This window comes from Lampris incognitus, chromosome 6 (assembly GCF_029633865.1).
Source record: "Lampris incognitus isolate fLamInc1 chromosome 6, fLamInc1.hap2, whole genome shotgun sequence".
Taxonomy (NCBI): domain Eukaryota; kingdom Metazoa; phylum Chordata; class Actinopteri; order Lampriformes; family Lampridae; genus Lampris; species Lampris incognitus.
The window spans coordinates 17,542,098-17,568,396 of NC_079216.1; the positions used below are offsets into that span (position 1 = coordinate 17,542,098).

Consider the following 26,299-nt stretch of genomic DNA (forward strand, 5'->3'; position numbering starts at 1 on the left):
GGTGGCCAGTCTTGCCACTCACAAGGCAGGCAGAACAATCCTTCACCAGAGCCTCAATATCTCTGTCTATCCCCGGCCACCACACCAGGTCTCGGCAGCGCTGTTTCAGTTTCACAATGCCCAGGTGGCCTTCATGCGCCGTATTCAAAACACGTGCACGGAGAGCAGCTGGGACCACTGTGCAAAACCCACGTGCCACGCAGGTGTCGTTCCAGCAGGAGAGCTCCTGTCTGACTCGGGCGAACGCAGCCAGCTCCTCTGGGACCTTGTGAGGCCAGCCGTTCTGGATGTAGGTGCGGAGCTGGGAGAGGACAGGGTCCTGTTCGGAGGCTGCCCTCAGCTCCTGCAGAGAGACAGTGGCCTGGAGGGGTGTGTGTAGCATTTGGACAATGTCCTTTTCCACACAGTCAGTGTCCGTCTGTGGAGCTGGGGTGGAGACAGAGCGAGAGAGCAGGTCGGCGACAACATTGTCTCTGCCTGGGGTGAACTGCAGGCTGAAGTTGTACTGGCGGAGGCGGTCAGACCAGCGGTGCAGCCTCAGGGGTTTGTGGCCTGTCCCAGATGTGGACAGCAGCGCTGTCAGGGCCTGGTGATCTGTCCTGAGGGTGAAGGAGCGGCCATAGAGGTAGAGGTGCCACCTTTCACAAGCCCAGATACAGGCTAACGCCTCACGCTCACCCACGGAGTACCGCTGCTCGGTCAGGTTGAGGGCACGGGAGGCGAAGGCAATGGGCTTCTCCACACCGTTCTGGGTTTGAGACAGCACGGCCCCTATCGCTGTGGCTGATGCGTCACAGGTCACAAAGGTGGAGCTGGAGATGTTGAAGTGAGCCAACACTGGTGGTGAAGTCAGTTGAGTCTTGAGATCACGCACAGCGTCACTGCATGCCTTTGACCACACCCATGGCTCGTCCTTACGCAGCAGCTGGCGCAGGGGGGCTGTGGTCGCAGAGTACTGGGGAAGAAACCTCAGGTAGTAACTTGTCCTACCCAGGAAGGAGGCGACCTGGGCGGCCGAGCTGGGCTCAGGGATGGCCTGAATGGCGTCCACGTTGGATTGTAGTGGAGTTACACCGCTCGCTGACAGCCGGAACCCCACGAAGTCGATGGCTGGCACAGAGAGGACATATTTCTCAGCATTGAGAGTTAGCTTGTGCTTGGACAGGGCTGCGAAGACCATGTTAAGGCGCTTGTCGTGGATTTCACTGGTGGGCCCGTGTACCACTATATCGTCCAGATAAATGGCCACGCCCAGTATGCCAGCCAGCACGGAGACCATGATTTTCTGGAAGCAGCTAGGGGCGGAGCTGAGACCGAAAGGCATCCTGGTGTAGCGAAACACTCCTGCATGTGTCACAAAGGCTGTGAGGTTTCGGCTGCTGGGGTGGAGGGGCACCTGTAAGTACCCCTGTCTGAGGTCGAGCTTGGAGAACACCTCAGAGCCATAGAACTGAGCAGTGAGTTCTTCTGAGGTGGGCAGTGGATACTTATCAGGGACCACTGCCTTATTTACTGCACGTAGATCGACGCAGACACGCAGGCCCCCCGACTTCTTCTTAGCCACCACGAGGTTTGAGACCCAAGGTGACGCGTCCACCGGTTCAATGATGCCAGCTTCCAGCAGTTGTTGCAGCTCGGCGGAGACCCCATCACGGAGAGCCAACGGGATGCGGCGCAGTGGTTGGATGACAGATTTCACAGCAGGGTTGAGGAGAGGTTGATGGGTGAAGGCGGAGAGGCAGCCCAGCCCCATAAACAGCGATGGCCACTTCTGCTGCCAAGGTGTGGCGACAGTCAGGATTGCTGCCCCCCTTGTGTCTAAGAGGGAGAACCCCAGAGCGGAGAACAGGTCCAGGCCCATCAGGTTGGCCCCACGGCGTGCCACATGAAAAACTGCATTAGGCACCAGCTTGGTTCCATAGCGGACAGTCAGTTGGAGAGAGCCAACCAGATCGATTTTGGAGTCACCATACCCACAGAGGACAGCTGAGGGTGCGGACAGTGGCAGTGAACCGAAAAATTGACTGTAGGTATCAACATTCAGGAGAGACACACTTGCACCGGTGTCCAACAGCAGGGGAATGCACACATCATTAATGTTGACTGTGCATGATTTGAATGACACTGGCGCAGAGCTCACCTTGTGAATGACGGCGGTTGAAGACTGGGGGGTGTGGCCCTCTGACCCAGCCGGGGAAGATCGACAGACGTTGGCAAAGTGATTGTGCTTACCGCAGCTACGGCATGTCTGGCCACGGGCAGGGCAGTTCTGAGCCCTTGAAACATGAGACCGAGACCCACAGTTACCACAGGACTGTTGAGGGCGGGGCCGAGAACGCCGTCGTTGCAGTTGCAAGACGTCCCCAGTGGAGTCGGCGCCCGCCTCGCTCTGGCTGGGTTGCGTCCCGAGGGGCAGCCGTGAGTAGAGGGAGGAGTCGTTGGCAGCTTGACTGGAGGTGGCCACTTGCTGTGTATTTAGCATAGCAGCACACTCAGCTGCTCCCTCAACCTGTAGTGCGATGGTAATTGCTCTGGACAGCAGCAGATCATCTTTTTCCAGCAGGAGAGTGTCACGCACCTTTGCGTTGTTGGTGTGTTCGATTAGCTGGTCGCGAACCATCTCGTCCTGAAGCGGGCCAAACTTGCATGAGCTAGCTAGCCCTCGCAAATTAGCTACGTACTGCCGCACAGACTCACCAGGCAGTTGGTGTCGCTGACGGAATATAAATCGCCGAAGGAGGGCACTCTGTGGAGCAGCGAAATGGGTGCTCATAAGTCCCACAGCTTCGGCAAAGCTTGTGACGTTCCCCAGAGTCCCGAGCACACGATGACCCTCTGCTCCCAAGCAGTGAAGCAACAGAGCCGTGTTCCTAGCCTGGCTCACGTCGTCGAGCCCTGAGGCGATGATGTAATTTTCAAAACTATGTAGCCAGCGAGTCCATGGTACCGGAGGCTCGCCAGGTAATGCCAGGAAGGGGGCAGGTGGTGGGAGAGAGATATCAGCCATCCTCGTCGCCAATATTGTATTTAGAAATCACGTCAGGACACAGCGCTGTCGCTCGACACAACCTCTCCGTGGCATTCTTTATTTAGACTGACACAGCATCAAAGGCAGACCCGATCAAACAACCCAGAGCCCGCAGGCATCACCAATCGATCCCAGCACAATAGAACAGCACCAAATCAAATGCAGCACTGTCGATGTGTGCATACATAACAGATACCTTTCTATCAGAGTTTGAGGATTATTTGCTTGCGACCGGGATCGACAAGGCAGAGAAGCCGGTGCAGGCAGCGACGCTCCGGAGGCTAATGGGGAAGGAATGCCTCCATGTTTACGTGCACAACCTGGGACTCACAGCGGAAGAGCAGAAAGACGCCGGAGCGATACTCGACAAACTGGGGGAATACTTCACACCTACCAAAAACGTCATCTTTGAGAGGTATGTTTTTGGCAACCTTAAACAAGAGGAAGGAGAACCTGTGGATGCTTTTGTCACGAGACTGAGAGAAAAGGCTGCCACATGTGAATATGGAGCTATAAGAGACGAGCTTATAAGGGACAGGCTTGTTCTTGGAACAACTGATGAGGGCGCCAGACGACGCATGCTAAGAGAAAAGGAGCTTAAGTTGGAGGGAGCTATTGACATTTGCCGTGCAGCGGAGGTGTTGGACAATAAGTTAAAATCCATGTCACTTAGCAGCTCTGTGACTGCGGAGAGCATCAATGTAGCACATGGACAGCGACCAGGACGGAGACCTACCAGCTGGCCATCCGAGCCCACCAACACATCTTGCACAGCCACAGAGAGGCACAGGTGAATGCAAGTACCGTGGCACACCGCACAGGCGGAGGCGAGACCTGTGCCCCGCATTTGGAAAGTCATGTCGCTTGTGTGGCACTGCTAATCACTTTGCCAAAGTATGCATGAAAAGAGGCCAGCAAGCACGTCAGTTGAACGCTGTTGATGACCCGCCGATAGGGGACCCGGAGGACAGCGACCGCGATGAGAGGGATGTGTACACGGCTGAGAGCATGGGGGCTGTGAACACTCAAAGGAAAAAGTGGTTTGTAAACCTGCCACTGCACAGAGGGGTCCAGAGGTACCAGCTTGACTCTGGAGCCACCTGGAACGTAATGAGCTTGAAAGACAAGATGAGACTGGCGCCTAGAGTGCCTCTTCAGAAAAGTCTCACCAGGCTGAGACTCTACAACAGTGAGTGGATGAGCTCAATGGGCGTGTACAGCACACAGTGTGTCATCAGGGGCAAGACGCACAGACTGGACTTTGAGGTCGTGCGCACCAGCCAGAAGCCCTTGCTTTCAGGGGAGACATGCGAGAGACTTGGCTTGATACGCTTCACCATTCCCGAAGAGCTGAATATTGTGGAGCACTGCAAGACAGGTGAGCCAACCAAAGGCTGTCTCATTAACACTTACAATGACGTGTTCACCAGCCCAGTCGAGTCACTGCCGGGTGATGTTCACTTCGAGTTGGATAGCACTGTGGCCCCTGTCCAGTGCGCACCAAGAAATGTCCCGGTGGCCCTCAAGGCAGCTGTTAAGGCGCAGCTGGACCAATATGAAAAGGATGGACACTTAACCACAGTCACTCAGCCCACCGACTGGATTAGCAATCTGGTCGTAGTGAAGAAGCCAGACAAATTGAGGCTTTGCATCGACCCCAAGCCACTTAACCGAGCCCTGAAAAGGTCCCATTACCTCATGCCCACTTTAGATGACGTGCTGTACAAGCTGCCTAAGGCACGTATCTTCACCCTGGTGGATGCGCGCGACGCATTCTTGCAGTGTCGCCTTGATGAGGAGAGCAGCTTGATGACAACGTTCTGGACGCCGTGGGGTAGAAAGCGATGGCTGAAGCTCCCTTTTGGCGTGTCAGTCGCACCAGAGCTGTACCAGAGGAAACAACATTAGCTGCTGGCCGGTTTGAAAGGAATTGAGCCCATAGCCGATGACATCCTCATAGTCGGCTGTGGAGACACGGAGGAGGAGGCCGTTCGCAACCACGACGCAAACCTCATTGCTCTGATGGACAGATGCAGGGAAGTGAAGCTGAGGCTGAGCATAAAAAAGCTACAGTTTCGTGTGAGGGAGGCCCGCTTCCATGGCCACATACTCTCGGTGGAGGGCCTCAAAGCTGATCCTGAGAAGGTCAGGGCAGTCCTGGACATGCCAAACCCCACGGATGCAAAAGGCGTTCAGCGGTGTGTCCGCTTCGTTAACTATTTATCGAGGTTCATGCCCCGCTTGTCAGAGGTGTGTGAACCGCTGAGAAGGTTGCTGGACAAAGGTGTGCTGTGGCACTGGTTGCCCAAACATGATGCTGCTATGAAAGAAATCAAGACGCTGGTCACGGCGATGCCAGTACCACGTTACTATGATGTCAGCAAGCCAGTCACCATACAGAGCGACTCCAGTCAGACCGGTTTGGGCTGCTGCCTGCTTCAGGGGGGACAGCCGGTCGCGTTTGCCTCCCGCGCGCTGAACCAGATGGAGCAAAACTATGCACAGATTGAGAAGGAGTGCCTGAGCATCGTATTCGCTTGTCAACGCTTCCACTACTACCTACAGTGCTGCTTGAAAGTTTGTGAACCCTCTAGACATGGTCACTGTTTTTGTAAAAAACATTAAAATAAGCTTATTACACATACATCCAAATCCCAATTTGTAAAGCACACCTTGCAAATAATGGACACACACACAAAAAGAGATATATTTTCATTATTTAATTCAAAAAAGGTGGTTTATTTCACAAAAACTGAAAATTTAACATGTGCAAAAGTATGTGAACCCTTGTATTAGTAGCTTGTGGTTCCTCCTTTTGCAGCCATTACTTCAACCAAACGTCTTCTGTAACCACTAACCAGTCTCTCGCATCTGCTTATGGGGATTTTTGCCCACTCCTCCTTGCAGAACTCAGCCAGTTGAGAGAGGTTGGAGGGACATCTGGTATGTACCAACTTCTTCAGGGCTCACCACAACATTTCAACTGGATTAAGACCCGGATTTTGACTGGGCCTATCCAGAGTACGAATCCTCTTTCTCTGAAGCCATTCCTTTGTAGTTTTGCTGGAATGCTTTGGGTCATTGTCTTGTTGCACAATCCATTTTCGTCCCAGCTTCAACTCCCTGACTGATGGCAGGAGATTCTGGTCAAGAATTTGTTGATATGCCGGAGAATTCATGGTTCCTTGGATAATATGGAGTCGTCCAGGTCCAGAAGCAGAAAAGCAGCCCCAGACCTTCACATTTCCACCACCATGCTTCATTGTTGGGAGGAGGTTCTTTTCTTCTTATGCAGTGTTGGCTTTTCTCCAAACATGTTGGTTTTGATTGTGACCAAATAATTCTATTTTGGACTCGGCCGTTCAGAGAATGGACTTCCAGAAGGTCTCTGGTTTGTCCAAGTGCTCTCTGGCAAAGTTGAAATGGGCAGCTTTGTTCTTTTTTGAGAGCAGAGGCTTCCTTCTAGCAACCCTCCCATGAATGTCATGGCTATTCAATTTTCGTCTGATTGTATATGCATGCACATTTGTCCCAGATGCTACCAGAGAGGTCTGCAACTCTCTAGAGGTGATGTGTGGGTTGGCCTTTACCTGATTTATTATTTTTCTGGTGCTTCTGGGTGATAGTTTTGATGGGCGTCCACTTCTAGGCAGAGTTGCTGTCATGTTGAAGGCCCTCCATTTGTAAATTATTTGTCTTACAGTGGATGGATGGAGCTGGAATCTTTTGGAGATGGTCTTATATCCCTCCCCAGACTGATGGGCTATCACTACCCTCTTCTTCATGTCCTCAGATATCTCCTTTGCTCTCGGCATTGTTGATTTGTATGGGACCACAGTGGTTTGGTTGGTTTCCTCTCTCTTTTAATTAGTGCAGGCCAAACCCTTTCCCAAGGATGTCTCATTTCATTGGTCTGCTTAAATGATTAATTGAGCACCCAAATGTGTTTCACCCGAGTCTGTTACCTGCTTGACTTAACCAATGCAGCTGGGGGTTCACTTACTTTTGCACATACACTAATTCCATGTTTCATGTAGTTTTTGGGCTACTTAAACAAGTCCCACTAAACAAGTACATGCAACTGATGCACATATATCTGACATTTCATACATAAAAACTGGTGATGATAGAATAAGAAAATCATGGTAAAACAACAGAAAAATCTAAACTGCTCAAGGGGTTCACATACTTTCAAGCAGCACTGTATATGGGAGGGGTGATGTGACTGCAGAGACCGACCACCGCCCGCTGGTGTCAATCTTCACTAAGCCCCTTCTCAGTGCACCAAAGCGCCTTCAAAGCATGCTCCTCACACTTCAGAACTACTGCCTCACGGTGATGTACAAGCCAGGCCCTGAAATGTACATCAGTGACACGCTCAGCAGAGCCACCACCCCGCCACAGAGAACGGACACTCAGTACAGACGTGAAATGGTCTGCAGCATGCAACAGGTGCAGTACGACACGGCAGCCATGCAGCAGGCAGACAATCTAAGCGTCACCAGCCAACGCCTCGCACAGATTCGAAAACACACAGAGGAGGATGTGTGTCTTCAAACACTCAAGTCGGTCGTGCTGGAGGGATGGCCAGAACACAAAGAGGAGAGCCCCATAGCCATCAGAGAATACTGTGCCATCAGAGATGAAATAAGCGCACAGAACGGTGTGTTTTTTAGGAGCCAGCGTGTCATCATTCCAAAAGCTATGCGTCCTGAGATGCTGAAACGGATGCACTACAACCACGTGGGGGGTGAGGCTTGTTATAGACAGGCCCGGGATACTCTCTACTGGCCAAATATGCAGGGGGAAATCAAAGACTATGTGCAGCAGTGCTCAGTGTGTAACGAGTATGCACACGAGCAACAAAAAGAGACTATGATGTCACACCCGCTACCCACACGTCCCTGGCAGCTGGTGAGCATGGACTTGTTCAGCTACGCAAGGCAGGACTTCCTGCTCATGGTGGATCACTATTCAGACTTCTGGGAGATTGATCTACTCCCAGACCTGTCGGCAGAAATTACCATCCGAAGGTGCAAGGCGCAGTTTGCACGGTACGGTATCCCTGACCGGGTCATTTCCGACTGCGGAGGTCAGTTTGATTGTGGAGAGTTTCGGGCGTTTGCGAGGGAGTGGGGCTTCGAACATGTCATGTCCTCCCCGAGACACCCAAAAGCTAACGGCAAAGCAGAGGCTGCAGGGAAGATTGTGAAAGGCCTATGCAGAAAAGCAGACCGGGCCGACGAAGACCCCTGGAAGGCTTTTCTACACTGGAGAAACACGCCCACTGAGGACATGCGCTGCAGCCCAGCACAACGGCTGATGTCACGGAGGCTGAGAACTCTTCTCCCTGTGGCCGAAAAGCTACTAGCACCTCAGATCATCACTGGGGTCACAGACAAGCTGAGGGTGAAGCATCAGGCAGCGAAGTTGACATATGACAGAACTGCGAGGGATCTGCCAGAGCTAAACGTCGGCCAGCCTGTCAGGATGAAACCAATCCCGGGTGACAGGACAGGCCGATGGAGGAGAGGAGTATGCCTGCAGCAGGTGGGACCGTGGTCCTATCTCGTCAACGTGGAGGGAACCACGTACCGTCGCAACAGGGTTGATCTCCGACCAGCAGAGGTTGCCCCTCCACAGCCGTCAGCCCACACAGAATGGCCACCGGAGCAGCCTGTGGGCGCGTGTGCAGCTGAAGGGGGCCATGTGGGCGGGGGCAGCATGGAGGAAGTCGTCAGCAGCCCTGTAATGTCTCCAAGGTCGTCAGCCCCGAGGTCGCCGCCATCTCCCCCACAGGCTGTGACCACACCATGCCGTGAGTTACAGGGCCGGGCCTTCTCCCGGAGCGGGAGGCAGATTAAGCCTCCAGAAAGACTTGACCTCTAGGTCATACACTGTACTGAGATTGACACACACACGCTCACACACACACACTGGACAGTGGACATAAAAAAAAAAAAACGAAACAAAAACTGATGTTCACTTCTAATGTTCTTATTCAGTAGTCTTGTGGATGTTCTGATGCTACCATTTTGTCGTTATTGTTCTGCAGAGGTTTTGGTTGATATTGACTTGCTGTTCCTTCTTGATGCACTATTTCCATTGCACTATTTAATATTGGGATATGAGCACTAATGTTCTAATGGCTAATACTATCCATTATATTATTTGGTATTGTATTCTACGAAAGGAAGGGAGATGTTGTAGGGTAATGTTATGCAGCCAACAGCTCCCCCTGGGGGCACTGATTGATGTATACTTGCCCTGTGTAACATGCCTCAGTTGCGTTATGGGCACAGCCGGTGAATACATGTTACTAAGCGACACAGCCCGACTCTGTCTGTTATTTATATGCACCTACACTTGCAACACCCGCAGGCATCACCAATCGATCCCAGCACAATAGAACAGCACCAAATCAAATGCAGCACTGTCGATGTGTGCAGACATAACAGCATCGTTAGTGTATTTCTACAACACTGAAATGAACAACGATGAAGGGATTTGGAGATTTGGCTTGATCGGCAATCTGAAGATAAGAGTTCATGACACAAATCTACAGTGAAATATCAAAACTTTGTGCCCCGTGTGAGGGTTGAACTCACGACCTTCAGATTATGAGACTGACGCGCTGCCTACTGCGCCAACGAGGCTAGGGCCCTATGATTAGGTACAGTCTCACAACAAGTGAAAAACTGTGTGCTAATTAAACAACGTCTCCAAGCGCCATCTTGTTAAATCAGCTAAAAGCCAGGAATTTCCCAACCGCTGTAAATTGTGAAAAATAACATGCACTCATATTAAGTCTCACATTAAGGTTGAGAAAGTCTGTGGGTCCCTTTTTCAGCAGACTTCGCGAGACAACCAAGTCACTTTGTTTCCGCTGCTCCTCTATGTGCACCACATTCAACTGCAGTCGCTTGAGTAGCGGTTCATCGGGACACCAGCACCTCCATAATTGATTGGAGTTGTTTGAGTAGCAGTTCTTCAGGACACTAGCACCTGTGCATACTTTTACAAATAAACTCTTGAGCAGCAGCACTTCAGGTGATGAGGTTTTTTCTGAAGCGCGAAACAGACGCCTGAACAGGGACTTGAACCCTGGTCCCTCAGATTAAAAGTCTGATGCTCTTCCGTCTGAGCTACTCAGGACCTTCCTTCTGTCTTAAGCGCCCAAGAAAGTCATGCTTGCCCAAGTGTTTCTCATGTCAATTTTATCTGTATAACCCTAAATTATAATCTAGTCCCAGAGGGCTTTAAAGTCACAGTTACATTTTCTGCAATGTACAATGCCCCTTTTCTTTGACCCTCGATTCAGACGAGGAAAAAGTCAATGTGAATTTTTTTTCTTTTGTTCATTTAATTTGAATGTTTCGGCAAGTTTCAAATTGGGAACTTGCACATACAGATTCAGGAAACAAAAAAGAGACACAGATAAATCTCACCATTCACCCCCATCAAGACACCCCCATAGATTTCCATTGTGGATCCCAGAAAGAAAACCATATATCTAAAATCAAGAATCCTTGCTTAGTATTAAACGGAGCAAAACAGAAATTCAGCATATGTAACCGGTGATAGCAGTCATCGTTATTCCTCAAAGATAGGGGAGCAGATATAATGAATCCATGTGGACTCATCTTTCTGGCAAGATAATACGTTTTGGCTATGTTTTTCTTTGTGACCTAAGATTGTTTCATCTTATCATCGTTGGTGCTCACATGAAAAAAAAACCAAACACAAAACGCTGTAGTTTCTGATCTGACGGTGTTGTGCCTCTATCTGCTGCTTATGCCAATGTGATGCCAGCAGACGAAGATTGCCTTCAGCGTCCGTAGCTCTGGCCCCAGGTAAAAGCAAACATCAGTAGGTCATGCTAGTTTTGATGTAGTAGGTAATAGAATCGCCTATTACTAGCGTGTTTTGTTTAGTGTTGCCTGAGAGGACATGCAAACCAGAAAAACGAACTGTGCACTGAGGAGGGGTGACTCAAACCAGGCCACACAGCCGGCAGCTGGTGCAGGTGAGCACTCCTATCCTGCGAGACCGAGATAAACCAAGCTTCATTTGCGGATGTGGCCAAGCTATTGCTAGCACTGTCGCCGATGCCAATGAGATGACTATGAAGCCGAGGCTGTAAGGTATCTCAAATGCCAATCGCCTCTAACTTAATGGAATGAAACCCCTCTTGTTGACGTGTGGACAAGCCTCTCTAAGAGAGGCAACATACCTAAATGGAGAGCACAGCTAGAAAAAGACATTTGAACACACTTATGTAACCCGCACTTTGCGTTCGGCCGTCGTCTCCCTACACGCCCTGGGACTCTGCGTTGTGTTTGTTGTAGTATGATGTTTGCGTGGAAAAGGAAGGAGGCGGAGGCTTGTGATCGTGGCTGAGACCTGGACACTTTATTGGCACTCGCTTACACTTCACCTCTCATCAATCAGCTGGCCGCTGGCCTCATCATACTCACAGCTTCCGGCAGAAGAAACAAAAAAACATTTTTCTTTCTCAATAAAATTAAAATAAAAAGTTCAAATGTGCAAATAAACACATCTCATATCAAAATGCTACCTTACGGCAAATCCAAAGCAAATGTCATCCATTATAAATTAAATAAGGCACTTATTACCCATAAAATTAAACAAAAAAACCATGGATAATCTGCTCAAATAATACTGCATCCTGCGTTATATGCCATGCTAATGCTCAACAGGCTAGCCAACACTTTTTTGTCACATTTCTCTTGCCAAATACAATGTTCGACATCAAACTTTAACTAGGTTATAAGCAAACTTGTCTATTAACACCACAGAATAAACAGTTAGACAATATGTGCGATATAAATCAATATTTTTATGATAATGCAGACCGCCAGTAACACTGCTCCCCTTCCGGCAGAAGAAACAAAAAAACATTTGATCAACGTAGCCTTTTGCCCGGCACAAGAACTAGGGGTACGGTGTTGCAAAAGGGACAAACATCGCCATTTGCGGCATTCCCAGGGGAACATACAGCGTAACAGTGCCACCCTGTGGCGGATTTACATTACTACCTTACATCTACCCCTTCTTTAATTGATGGCGTCCCAGCCATCAGACCAAACAAAACAAAACAAATAAAACTTATCAGCTTAAACATTAAAACAGATCACACTGAAAGTGACGTATTAATACCAGGAGTTGCATATTAAATGTAGATGTGTAAATGCAATCAAAGTAAATAAACCATTAATAAAACTTTTTTTTTCTTCCGTGGATTATACGTACCCTGCTACTCTCTCTGCTATGGCCCTCTGCCACAATGTCCAGCCCCTCTCTATCTTCTGCTGTTCCTCTTTTGATCTCACCACCTGTGACTCGTAAGACAGTTTCTTTGGGGGACGTCGAGTTCTCTGTGGGTTCCTCCTCAGGCTGGGGCCATCAAGTACATTGGTGTCACTGACATTTATGTCCCCTTCCCCCCCTTGACTCACTTTTTCGGCTTCCTCCCCCATTACCTCCATGCCATCCACTTCCCAGTCCCCCATGTCAGACTCAACTCCTGCACTTGTTGCTGCACCAGCCCGCTCCACCAGAAGAAACATACACTGTGTAAGAAGGTTGCAGTGAACCACTCTCTCTTTTTCACCATCCTCTGTTCGGACCACATACACAGGTATACTGGGTATTTTCTTCACCACAATGTATGGGTGTGACTCCCATCTGTCTCTCAGTTTCTGCCGTCCCTCCACATGACATATTTTGACCAAGACTCTGTCCCCTGGGCTGAAACCTTGACTCTTTGCCTTTTGATCATAGTACCTTTTCTGCTGCTCTTTTGCATGTCGTGAGGCCTGGTTAGCCTGAGTATAAGCTTCCGACAGACAGTCATGCAGGGTCTGGACATATTCACTATACTCACATGGCTCTTTGGTGGTAGAAAACCCAAAAATCAGGTCGACTGGGAGTCGTGGATGTCTACCAAACATTAGGTAATACGGTGTGTACCCGGTAGAGTCATGTTTGGTGCAGTTATACGCATGTGTCATTGCATCCACATACTCATGCCAGTGGGGTTTCAGGTGAGGCTCTAGTGTCCCCAGCATGTCCATGAGAGTCCGGTTGAACCTTTCGGTGGTGCCGTTACCCTGGGGGTGATAGGGGGTTGTGTGTGTCTTAGTGACACCAGTACACTTACACAGCTCTTTCACCACAGCACTTTCAAAATTACGCCCCTGGTCTGCATGTAGTTTTGCTGGGAATCCAAACCGACAGAAAAAGTTCTTCCACAGTACCTTCGCCACTGTACAGGCTTTTTGGTCTTTAGTGGGATAGGCCTGGGCGTACCGGGAGAAGTGGTCAGTGACAATAAGCACATTTTCTATGCCTCCCTTTGATTTCTCCAGAGTCAGAAAGTCTACACACACAAGTTCCATAGGAGCGCTGCTGTGAATACTGACCAGGGGAGCCCTGAGGCCTGCAGTTGGAGTCTTTCTGAGGCAGCACCTTTCACACTGCTCACACCAAGCCTTGATTTCCTGGAACATCTTAGGCCAGTAAAATCTCTCCCTTATCATCTGCAGCGTTCTCTCAAACCCTAAATGCCCTGAGTCATCATGAAGTGCAGTCTTGACGGATGTGTGAAATTTCTCTGGTAGTACCAGCTGCTTTACTACTCTCCTTTGATAGTCTTGGACCTGACGATACATTATTCCATCCCTTACTAATAACCTCCGCCACTCTTTTAAGAGAAGGCAAACCTGCCTGCCACCACCAATCCTCTCGCTGCGGCTCGGTTTTTGGTTCACACTTTTAAAGTGCAAAACGGGACCGATTACAGCATCCTCTTTTTGCCCTGCACGAATCTCCTGTTTTGTCAATGCAGGTAGAGAGTCCATTCCCACATCTTGATAGGATTCACCGAGCGTGTGTGACAGAGGTTCTTGATGCTCAGGTCCCTCTGAAGCGGAGCTTTCCAGTTGTTGGGGAGATTGTTCCTCTACACACCTTTGTACTTCGGCTGATACAAGCTGAGGGCAGGTTTGCAGGACTTGGGTGACCTCCTGGTTAGACAGCCGGGAGAGGGCATCAGCGTTCGCATTATTCTGTCCCCTTTGATACTGCACATCAAAATCAAATGCTGACAGCCGAGACACCCACCGCTGACCTGTAGCATCCAATTTTGCAGACGACATGACATACTTGAGGGGGTTATTGTCTGTCTGGACTGAGAACTTGCGCCCATATAGATGGTCATAGAACTTGTCGGTCACTGCCCATTTCAGAGCGAGGAACTCTAGTTTGTGTGCAGGATACCTCGTCTCTGCTGGGCTCAAGCCTCTACTGCCATAAGCTATGACTCTCTCGACTCCGTCCTGAACTTGGGCTAATACAGCACCAAGCCCCTCCCCCGAGGCGTCAGTCTGGAGCAGAAAGGGTAGGCTGTAGTCTGGATAGCCTAACACTGGAGCAGTTGTCAATCTTTCTCCCAGTGACTGAAAAGCCTCGCCACCCTCATCAGTCCAGACAAAGGGCGGGTCAGGCACTAACCTCTTCTTCCCCCCTCTCCGTTTCTTTCTAGGGTCACCAGCGGTAAGGCGGTACAGGGGCGTGGCTAAGGAGGAGTAACTGCACACAAACCGCCTGTAATATCCGGTGAATCCCAGGAACTGAAGCACCTCTTTACGATTCGTGGGCCTCGCCCAGTCCTTGACTCTCTGATCTTCTCTGGGTCTGTCCTGATGCCCTCCGCAGACACCAGGTGACCCAAGTAGTGCACCTCCTTTCTCACAAGCTGACATTTGGAAGGCTTCAACTTCAAGCCATGCTCCTTCAGTCGATCGAACACCAGCTGCAGCCTCTCCAGATGCTCATCAAAGGTTTTAAAGAATATGATCAGATCATCAAGGTAGATCAGGAGATGGGTGAAGTTCAGATCGCCAAAGCAGCAGGTCATGAGTCTCTGGAAGGTGGACGGAGCGTTTTGAAGGCCGAAAGGCATTCTGTTGGCTTCAAACAGCCCCATGGGAGTACTGAATGCTGTTTTGTGTTTGTCCTGCTCCGCCACCTCTACCTGCCAGTATCCAGATGTGAGATCAAGTGTTGAGAAATACTTTGCTTGACCCAGAGCCTCCAGGGCCTCCTCTATTCTGGGCAGTGGAAATGCATCTCTTGTGCTGCAGGCGTTAAGCCTTCGGTAATCGATGCATAATCTTAGTGATCCATCTTTCTTGGTAACAATCACTACTGGCGAAGCATATGGACTCTTACTAGGCCTGATAACCCCTGCTGTTTCCATTTCTGTCAGCAACTTCCTCACATCCTGCCACTGTGAAGGGGGAATCTTGCGGTACGGGAGTCGAAAGGGCTTTGAGTCGACCAGGGGGATTTCGTGCTGCACTGTTTTTGTGTGGCCGTAGTCCATTGAGTGCTGTGAGAACACCCCCATATTCCTCTCCACAAGCTCTTTTAGGAGGGCGCGCTGGTGCTCATTCTCCACTGCTGCTTCACTTATGTCCATCCCCACCACTGCTCACAACTTGGTTCAGACACCGGTATGTCTCTTTGTTCTCCTCATTTTGATGACAACCCTGTTCCGTGGCTGAAAAATCCACAACACTGTCCACCAGGAAGGCGCTGGCCAGCTGTGTGTGTGGTTTGATTGTGACAGTTTGTTGGGACAGGTTCATCACTCTGACAGGAGCACAGCCTTTCTTCACATCTGCAAGAACTTTGGCGACCATAAGGTCCTGAGGAAGCCGAATGGAGGCGTGGCCTTCAATTAGCACTGTGTATGTCTTTCTTTGTGGGCCAGCTTTGATTTTGCACATTAAGTCCATCTCTTTCCCTCCCGGGATGCGTATTTTACGGCCAGTGTACACAGCAGGGCCCACCATGTCATCTGCTCCTGTATATTCAGTGTCGCCAGTTTCCAGTAAAGCTGTGTACCACTCTGGATGGCTTTCCTTCACCCGCTGAAGATATTGCTCCCCATAGGTTGCTTGGAGGTGCCTCCTGGCGGCACGGACGACATTAGTTCCCACAAGCAGTGGGACAGAGGAGCGATACTCGGAGTCAGGGACAACAAAAGCCGGCACACTCTGGAACTCTTTCCCCAGCACTATCAACTTAATGCGCAGGACACCAGAGTAAGGCACATCCTGACCTGCTGCACCTGCTATGGGTATTTTAGAGGGCCGTAGTTTCTGTCCATGGAGGTCAGGGTGGTTGCACCAGTAACCGTGAGTAATACTGGTTACCTGAGAGCCGGAATCGATAAGAGCCCTGCCCTTTAATCCATTGACTTCCACCTCACCCTCATTCCTGGGACCCACAATAGGAATGTCCTCTACTCCATCATCAGTATCGCTCACCTGCAGTGGGGGGTCATGCTGCTTGCCCATGGTTGCCCCAGTTACCACAGGCCCTAGGCGTTTAAATGCTGCATTGAGTGGGGCGTGGTGCTCTCTGCGGAGGTCGCAGGCTGGGGTCGGTGAGTCCAGGGCGGACTGGGATCTGGGAGCACCGCTCGACATACTCGGGCTATATGCCCTTGCTTCCCACACTGGTAGCAAACAACACTGGAGCCCTGAGTAACTGTTCTGGGAGATGGTTGGGGCCTTAGTGGGGGTGCAGGGGCTGGTGCAGGGGTAGGTGCAGCAATTCTCAACTCAAGGTGAGCCAACTTGGTCATCTGTTCTTCTTGGCTAAGAGCTAATTTCTTGACCATATCTTTAAGCTCTGTCCACTCTGAAGTGTGTTTTGACCTTTCTGACCTCATATTGGTATCACATTCTGATGTGACCTGCACCTGGGCGAGCGCTTTCTTTGTCTTGTGTTGTGACTGGAACTTCTGAGTCTCTTTTGCAAGGTTTCTAAACTCTGCTTGCAGCTCCCGGAAACTCAAAAGCCTGGGCTTCATTGGTGCGATCCTTGCATACACCATCTCATCCATAAGCCCTCTTAGAAACTGTCGAGTGAGTTTACTATCACGATCAGGAAATTGCCTGCCCCCTCTCTGACTTTCCTCTACTGCTCTCAGTGTTGCCTCCAGAGCAATAGCATAAGAGCAGGCAGACTCTCCGGACCTCTGGCTGCGCTCATAGAAGTCGGCTAGTGGATCAAGTGAGCCTTGTGTGTCGCTGTATTCAGCCCTGAGCTCCTCATACGCCTTCTCTGGAGTCTGGTCGCGGGGGGGTAGGTTCAGGACTAGCTTCCTGGCCTCACCGCTCTGGTGTTGCACAACAGTCGAAAAGCGGAGGTGTGTGGGGAGCTCGATTGCCTCCCGAAGGTACTGCATATCACGAACCCAGTCTTCTACAAGTATTTTGCTGTCTGGATTGCCAGTGAAGATTTGGACATTTTTTACCTGATGAATTTGCATGAACCCACCATATGCAGCTGGTGGAATGGTTGTGTTGGCTGCGGCTTTGACGGCAGCATTCATTGGGGGCTCATACGGATGTGGGTGCATGTGCGGGGTGGTGGATGGGTGTGGTGGAGGGTGTTGTGGGAGGGTGTTGTGGTACATGACAGCTCGAGGGTCTGAGGCAGGGGCTGTGTGGTTAGGGGCTACATGTTGCACTGCTAGTGGGGTGGTCACCTCTTGGGGGTAGAGGGCAGCAGGCTGTGACATATGCAGCTGGGGGATTGATCCATGTTGCAAACTTTGAAGGGTCTGGCCAGTAGAAGAGGGGTAGCCCATAATGTTCATCATTGGTGGCATTTGAAAGCTTGGCATGAGGGCCTGGGGCACAGGGGGATTATATGCAGGACCAGTGTAGACCTGGGGTTTAGGCTCGGCAGCAGGGCTTTGGTAAGGAGGGGTGTCTGGGTGAGTCATGGTCGGCCGCTGTCCAGTTTGCATTTCCGTGGAGGTGGGGCACGAGAGGCTGTGAATGGGCAAAGGGTGTGTGTGCTGGTTCACACTGGCTTGGGCCGGGGGATTAGGTTCCACTAATATCTGTACAGCTGGAAGGGATGCACTGGGCAGGCTGTAGTCTGGCCTGCTGTTTCGGTGGATTGGTTTGGCAGCTGGGCTGCTGTCAAAACATAGTGAGGGTGCTTGCATTGGAGCTCTAGAGGCTGGCAAGGTGGGTGCATGAGCTGGAGTGGAGTAGTGAATAGGGTAAGGTGACAGTATTGGGGGTGGTGGAGTGAGTGGTGCACTTAGTCCTGGGTATGGGGGCTGCTGACTGCTGTGGTGGTCTTGAGGGAGGATCAGCTGTTGGGTGGTGGTGGGGCTAGTGAAGTAGTTGTTAAGCTTTGGCCTCACTGATTGCTGTTGATTTGCAGCACTGGTGGTTGTTACGCCCCTGCTTGAAAGGTGGGGTTGTGTCTGGGCTGGAGTGTCACAGTTGTGGCTGGCTGTGGGCATCGGGGGCAGTTGGGAACCCGGTGTGGCAGCAGAGGCACCTTCTTGCTTTGACTGATAATCTGCATAGTCACTGAACATTTTGATATATTTTTTTCTAAATCACTATGACTGGTGTAACTGCTGGTGTCAAAACAGATGACTATTAATGATTCACTGTGTTCACAGAATAAGTTTAGCTGTGTATACAAAATCTCCCCTTTTTTCCAGTAAATATATCAAAAAACAATAATCCCTATCAACTCAAAACTCACATTAAACTTGAGTCAAAATCAGATGGTCAATACACAACCCTTAACCAAAACCAAAAAATTATGAATGATATATATATCAGCATAATGTTAAACACAGTGTTCCTATAGCAGGATCTCACATAGCACACTTTTACACAACTCAAATAACAGTTAAGTTTATCGAAATATCATAAAAAGTCCTCAAATGGATATAGCAAGCTTTCAACAGTCTTTAAAGGATATTTGAAGAGGTGAGTATCTTGCCAATGCTGCAGTGCCGATGACAGTAGTTCAGTCCACCAAACTGTCCAGTCACTGAAGGTAACGCAGTTCAATGCAGCAGCAAAGGTGAGGACGCGAGTCTCTGTATCTCCTTGGATCTCGAAGCACCACGATCCGGGTCACGGCACCATGATGTAACCCGCACTTTGCGTTCGGCCGTCGTCTCCCTACACGCCCTGGGACTCTGCGTTGTGTTTGTTGTAGTATGATGTTTGCGTGGAAAAGGAAGGAGGCGGAGGCTTGTGATCGTGGCTGAGACCTGGACACTTTATTGGCACTCGCTTACACTTCACCTCTCATCAATCAGCTGGCCGCTGGCCTCATCATACTCACAGCTTCCGGCAGAAGAAACAAAAAAACATTTTTCTTTCTCAATAAAATTAAAATAAAAAGTTCAAATGTGCAAATAAACACATCTCATATCAAAATGCTACCTTACGGCAAATCCAAAGCAAATGTCATCCATTATAAATTAAATAAGGCACTTATTACCCATAAAATTAAACAAAAAAACCATGGATAATCTGCTCAAATAATACTGCATCCTGCGTTATATGCCATGCTAATGCTCAACAGGCTAGCCAACACTTTTTTGTCACATTTCTCTTGCCAAATACAATGTTCGACATCAAACTTTAACTAGGTTATAAGCAAACTTGTCTATTAACACCACAGAATAAACAGTTAGACAATATGTGCGATATAAATCAATATTTTTATGATAATGCAGACCGCCAGTAACACTGCTCCCCTTCCGGCAGAAGAAACAAAAAAACATTTGATCAACGTAGCCTTTTGCCCGGCACAAGAACTAGGGGTACGGTGTTGCAAAAGGGACAAACATCGCCATTTGCGGCATTCCCAGGGGAACATACAGCGTAACAGTGCCACCCTGTGGCGGATTTACATTACTACCTTACACTTACATAAGTTAGCAGTAAACGGTAACGAGCTAAGCTAACTTCTGCTTCATTTAATGAGTACGCTATTTCAATGAAAGCTTATTGCCAAGGCATGCCAAACACTAGTTTAGACTCTCTTCCACACAACCTTCTGGTGAAATACACCTTACCATGTGAGGTTCTTAAATTGTAAGCTAGGGGAATTAGCTCAAGTGGTAGAGCGCTCGCTTATCATGCGAGAGGTAGCGGGATCGATGCCTGCATTCTCCAGCCAGCAATTGCTGAGTATTGTCTGTATTCTGTTTGGAAAGCCTCCTAAGGCGTTTGCAGTTATCATCAATTTAACTGTGAGACTTAACTACTATATGCGGCTGCTAATCCAGTTGGTGTTTTCTAAAAGGGTGTCACATTGCTATATGTTAAGCAGGCATACTATATTTCTACAACATTGAAATGAACTGTGATGATTGCGTTTCCATATTTGGCGACATCAGTACTCTGAAATGCACCTGTGAGACGTATGTTCCGTATAGGGCTGCCAATCCAGTTTATCTATCCAGTGCAGCTTTGCTCTGATTTTAGAGAGTTGTAGCATGGTGACGCAGGAAGAAGTAAAGGTATCAGGATAGCATCGTTAGTGTATTTCTACAAGACTGACATGAACAACGATAAAGGTATTTAGAGATTTGGCTTGATCGGCAATCTGAAGATAAGAGTTCATGACACAAATCTACAGCGAAATACCTAAATTTTGTGCCCCGTGTGAGAGTTGAACTCACGACTTTCAAATTATGAGAGTGACGCACTGCCTACTGCGCCAACGAGGCTAGCGCCCAATAATTAGGTACAGTCTCACAACAAGTGAAAAACTGTGTGCTAATTAAACAACGTCTCCAAGCGCCATCTTGTTAAAGCAGCTAAAAGCCAGGAATTTCCCAACTGCTGTAAATTGTGAAAAATAACATGCACTCATATTAAGTCTCACATTAAGGTTGAGAAAGTCTGTGGGTCCCTTTTTCAGCAGACTTCGCGAGACAATCAAGTCACTGTTTCCGCTGCTCCTCTATGTGCACCACATTCAACTGCAGTCGCTTGAGTAGCGGTTCATCAGGACACCAGCACCTCCATAATTGATTGGAGTTGTTTGAGTAGCAGTTCATCAGGACACTAGCACCTGTGCATACTTTTATAAATAAACTCTTGAGCAGCAGCACTTCAGCTGATGAGGATTTTTCTGAAGAGCGAAACAGACGCCTGAACAGGGACTTAAACCCTAGACCCTCAGATTAAAAGTTTGATGCTCTTCCGTCTGAGCTACTCAGGCCCTTCCTTCCCTGTCACGTATCAGGAAAGAACCCAAAAGCAGACGGGACATCCAGGTAAGGGAGGAAATCAAGTCTTTATTGAATTGACCGATCTCAGGGGTAGAGCAGGAGTTGGCTCGGCGGCAGGTAGACAGGCAGGCAGAAGTGCATGAATGGCGACGTTCCAGCGAAGACTGGTCCACAGTGGAGGCTATTTAAGAGTGATAGCGATCGCTTTGATGTCAAGGAAGAGCGGCGATTGCTTTGATGGCCAGCTGGTGTACCGGGGTGAAAGGGGGGGGGTCAGCAGGTGTCAAGGGCGATCGCTTTGATGTCAAGGGCGAGAGGCTGATTGCTTTGATGTCAAGGGAGAGAGGGCGCGACCAGCTCGAGAGGCTGATTGCTTTGATGTCAAGGGAGAGAGGGCGCGACCAGCTGGTGTACCGGGGTGAAGGGGGGGGGTCAGCAGGTGTCAAGGGCGATCTCTTTGATGTCAAGGGCGAGAGGCTGTGACAGTACCCCCCCTCCGAGGGGCGCCACCGGGCGACCTACCAGACCCGTCAGGGTGCGTCCTGTGGAAGTCACGGATGAGGTTCGCGTCCAGGACCAGGCGACGCGGGACCCAACACCTCTCCTCCGGGCCATATCCCTCCCAGTCCACGAGATACTGCAGGCCGCGACCGCGGCGACGAGAGTCCAGGAGACGGCGAACGGTGTAAGCCGGATGATCGTTGATCATACGAGGAGGTGGGGGCGGGGGGGCCGGAGGAACTAGAGGGCTGGTAGAGACAGGTTTGAGGCAGGACACATGGAAGGAAGGGTGAACCCGGAGAGTGCAGGGCAGCTTCAGACGGACCACAGAGGGGTTAATGACTTTGACAATGGGAAAGAGACCAATATACCTGGGGGACAGTTTTTTAGCGTCCGATTTCAAGGGTAGATCCTTGGTAGAGAGCCATACCTGGTCACCGGGGGAGTAGTCTAGAGCAGGGGTGCGATGACGATCCGCCAAGCGCTGGTAACGGCCGGAGGTCCTGAGCAGTGCAGCACGGGCTCGCCGCCAGGTCCGACGGCACCGACGGACATGGGCCTGGACAGACGGAACCGGAATGTCTACCTCTTGAGAAGGAAAAAGGGGAGGCTGATAGCCGTAAAGGCATTGAAAAGGGGACAACCCAGTAGCAGACGATGGCAGGGTGTTATGGGCATATTCTACCCAGGGAAGTTGTGAGGACCAAGAGGATGGGTTGGCAGACACCAGACAGCGGAGAACAGTCTCCAATGCCTGGTTGGCCGTCTCGGCCTGGCCGTTGGTCTGAGGATGGAACCCCGATGACAGGCCGACGGTGGCACCGATGGCAGAACAGAAAGCCTTCCAGACAGCAGAAGTGAACTGGGGGCCACGGTCAGACACTATATCACGGGGAAGACCGTGGACCCGGAAAACCTCCCTGACCAGCAGATCCGCAGTCTCTCGGGCCGAAGGCAGTTTAGACAAGGGCAAAAAGTGAACAAATTTACTGAAGCGATCAACAACAGTCAGTACAACGGTGTTACCGTCGGAGGCGGCAGACCAGAGACGAAATCCAAGGACAGATGCGACCAGGGGCGGTGTGGAACAGGCAGGGGGCGCAGCAGACCGGCACTGGCCCGAGTGGAGGGCTTATTCTGGGCACAAACAGGACAGGCAGAGACAAAAGACCCAGTATCCTCCGTCATGGAAGGCCACCAGAACCGCCTACGGAGGAAGGCTAGGGTACGGGTTACTCCAGGATGGCAGGTAAGTTTGGAAGAGTGAGCCCACTGCAACACACTAGATTTAACAGCATCTGGAACAAACAAGCGCCCAGGGGGACCGTTACCTGGGTCAGGCTGAGTCTGTTGTGCTGCCATGACCTCCCTTTCAATGTTCCAGGTGACAGCCGCAGCCGCAACCACACAGGTAGAGGAAACGATGGTGTCAGGTTGGAGCTTGGGCTCCACACGAGACAGAGCATCGGGCTTGGCATTCCTGGAGCCAGGGCTTGACACCTGACGGACAGACTGAGGCAGAGCAGACTGGAGGCATATGGCATGACAGACGGGACTCCAACTTGAAATTCTGGCCGATGACCAATCAATATGGGGACTATGCTTAACCAGCCAGTGATGGCCAAGTATAATGGGAACAAATGGAGAATTGATAACAAAAAAACTTAACTCCTCTTGATGGTTTCCCGACAACAGGAGGCGCACAGGCGCGGTCTTAGAGGTTATCTGGGCCAGGAGACGTCCATCCAGGGCATTAGCTTCAAGAGGCTGGTCCAGACTCACAGTGGCAAGACCTAGCTGCTTCACAACACTTGAATCCAAAAAGCTTTCATCAGCTCCAGAGTCAATTAAAGCCAAAAGTTTAGTGGACTGACCTTTAAAACCGATGGTAGCTTGCAACTGGGTACGTGGACGAGGAGACAGAGGGCAGACAGATGGGCTCACGAGGATCCTCCCCCTCCCTCGTGAGCCTGCTAGTTTGACGGAACGGTGAGGGCAGGAGGCGAGAAAGTGATCAGGCTGACCACAATACAAGCAGCTGTTCTCGGTGATGCGGCGTTGACGCTCCTCCGGGTTGAGCCGGAAGCGGCCGAGCTGCATCGGCTCCGAAGCCCGGGGGAGAGTCACGCCTCGGGCTTTCTCGGAGGACGTCAGCCTCAGTCGAGCGAGCTCGGCCCCCAGAGCTTGGAGGTGTGGCCCGTGGAAAGTTGTAGTGACCAGGAAAGCGGCGCGTCCTCTCTCTCCTCCGCTCCCGGAGACGGTTGTCCACACGAATGGCCAGGTTAACCAATTCCTCCAGCCCTCCAGGCTCGGGGTAGGAAACCAATTCGTCCTTTATGGATTCGCTTAGACCGTTGGAAAACCCGGCCTGGAGGGACTCGTTGTTCCATCCGCTCTCCGCTGATAGCGTACGGAACTCAACTGAGTAGTCGGCGACGCTGCGGGAACCCTGGCGGAGAGAGATCAGTCTTTTTGAAGAATCCTTTCCCCGCACGGGATGATCAAAAACCTGGCGAAAAGCAGTGGTGAACTCAGCGTAGGATGAGGAAGTGGAGGCCGGCATTTCCCACACCGCAGTAGCCCAATCCAGAGCGCTACCCCGGAGAAGACCCATGATGTAAGCGACTTTGGCTCCATCCGTGGAATATGACTGGGGCTGCTGGTTAAACACAATCTCACACTGCATCAAAAAAGGGCGACAAAGTCCAAAATCTCCATCATACTTATCGGGCGGGGCAACCCATGGTTCCTTAGCCGAAGTTGATGGCGCTGCGGGTGGCGGAGCTGGAGGGGCGGATCCCGGGCTAGCGGAGGCACTAAGTTGGGTCTGGATACCGGAGATCGTTGAGCTGAGCCCACGGAGGGCGTCAGCCATCCCCTGTAGCAACTGGCTGTGCTGGCCGAGGACCGATTCCTGTTTGGCTACAGCCTGTCAGACCGTGGCCAGGTCTGTGATGGAATGGTCTGCTGGGTCCATAGTGGCTGGAACGTACTGTCACGTATCAGGAAAGAACCCAAAAGCAGACGGGACAACCAGGTAAGGGAGGAAATCAAGTCTTTATTGAAGTGACCGATCTCAGGGGTAGAGCAGCAGTTGGCTCGGTGGCAGGTAGACAGGCAGGTAGAAGTCCATGAATGGCGACGTTCCAGCGAAGACTGGTCCACAGTGGAGGCTTTTTAAGGGTGATGGCGATCGCTTTGATGTCAAGGGAGAGGGGCGATTGCTTTGATGGCCAGCTGGTGTACCGGGGTGAAGGGGGGGGGGTCAGCAGGTGTCAAGGCCGATCGCTTTGATGTCAAGGGCGAGAGGCTGATTGCTTTGATGTCAAGGGAGAGAGGGCGAGACGAGCTCGTGAGGCTGATTGCTTTGATGTCAAGGGAGAGAGGGCGCGACCAGCTGGTGTACCGGGGTGAAGGGGGGGGGTCAGCAGGTGTCAAGGGCGATCGCTTTGATGTCAAGGGCGAGAGGCTGTGACATTCCCTCTTAAGCGCCCAAGAAATTCATGCTTGCCCAAGTGTTTCTCGTGTCAATTTTATCTGTATAACCCTAAATTATAATCTAGTCCCAGATGGCTTTAAAGTCACAGTTACATTTTGTGCAATGTACAATGCCCCTTTACTTTGACCCTCGATTCAGACGAGGAAAAACTCAGTGTGATTTTTTTTGTTCATTTAATTTGAATGTTTCGGCAAGTTTCAAATTGGGAACTTGCACATACAGATTCAGGAAACAAAAAAAGGGACACAGATAAATCTCACCATTCACCCCCATCAAGACACCCCAATAGATTTCCATTGTGGATCCCAGAAAGAAAACCATATATCTAAAATCAAGAATCCTTGCTTAGTATTAAACGGAACAAAACAGAAGTTCAGCATATGAAACCGATCATAGGAGTCATCGTTATTCCTCAAAGATAGGGGAGCAGATATAATGAATCCATGTGGACTCATATTTCTGGCAAGATAATACGTTTTAGCTATGTTTTTCTTTGTGACCTAAGATTGTTTCATCTTATCATCATTGGTGCTCACATGAAAAAAAAAACAAACAAACACAAAACGCTGTAGTTTCTGATCTGTGGGTGTTGTGCCGCGATCTACTGCTTATGCCTATTTGATGCCAGCAGCCGAAGATTACGTTCAGCGTCCGTAGCTCTGGCCCCAGGTAAAGGCAAACATCAGTAGGCCATGCTAGTTTTGATGTAGTAGGTAATAGAATCGCCTATTACTAGCGTGTTTTGTTTAGTGTTGCCTGAGAGGACATGCAAACCAGAAAAAAAAAAACTGTGCACTGAGGAGGGGTGACTCAAACCAGGCCACACAGCCGGCAGCTGGTGCAGGTGAGCACTCCTATCCTGCGAGACCGAGATAAACCAAGCTTCATTTTCGGATGTGGCCAAGCTATTGCTAGCACTGTCGCAGATGCCAACGAGATGACTATGAAGCCGAGGCTGTAAGGTATCTCAAATGCCAATCGCCTCTAACTTAATGGAATGAAACCCCTCTTGCTGACGTGTGGACAAGCCTCTCTAAGAGAGGCAACATACCTAAGCGGAGAGCACAGCTAGAAAAAGACATTTGAGCACACTTACATAAGTTAGCAGTAAACGGTAACGAGCTAAGCTAACTTCTGCTTCATTTGATGAGTATGCTATTTC

At 50.3% G+C, this 26,299-nt stretch overlaps 2 non-coding genes across 2 annotated transcripts; both read right to left on the reverse strand.

Annotated features, from left to right (window-relative positions):
* Positions 1-9,611: 9,611 nt before the first annotated feature.
* On the reverse strand, positions 9,612-9,684 carry trnam-cau (transfer RNA methionine (anticodon CAU)). The gene has a single exon. It is a non-coding gene; the product is annotated as a tRNA-Met (tRNA).
* A 426-nt stretch (positions 9,685-10,110) lies between these two features.
* Positions 10,111-10,183, reverse strand: trnak-uuu (transfer RNA lysine (anticodon UUU)). Its single transcript has one exon. It is a non-coding gene; the product is annotated as a tRNA-Lys (tRNA).
* Positions 10,184-26,299: the final 16,116 nt, after the last annotated feature.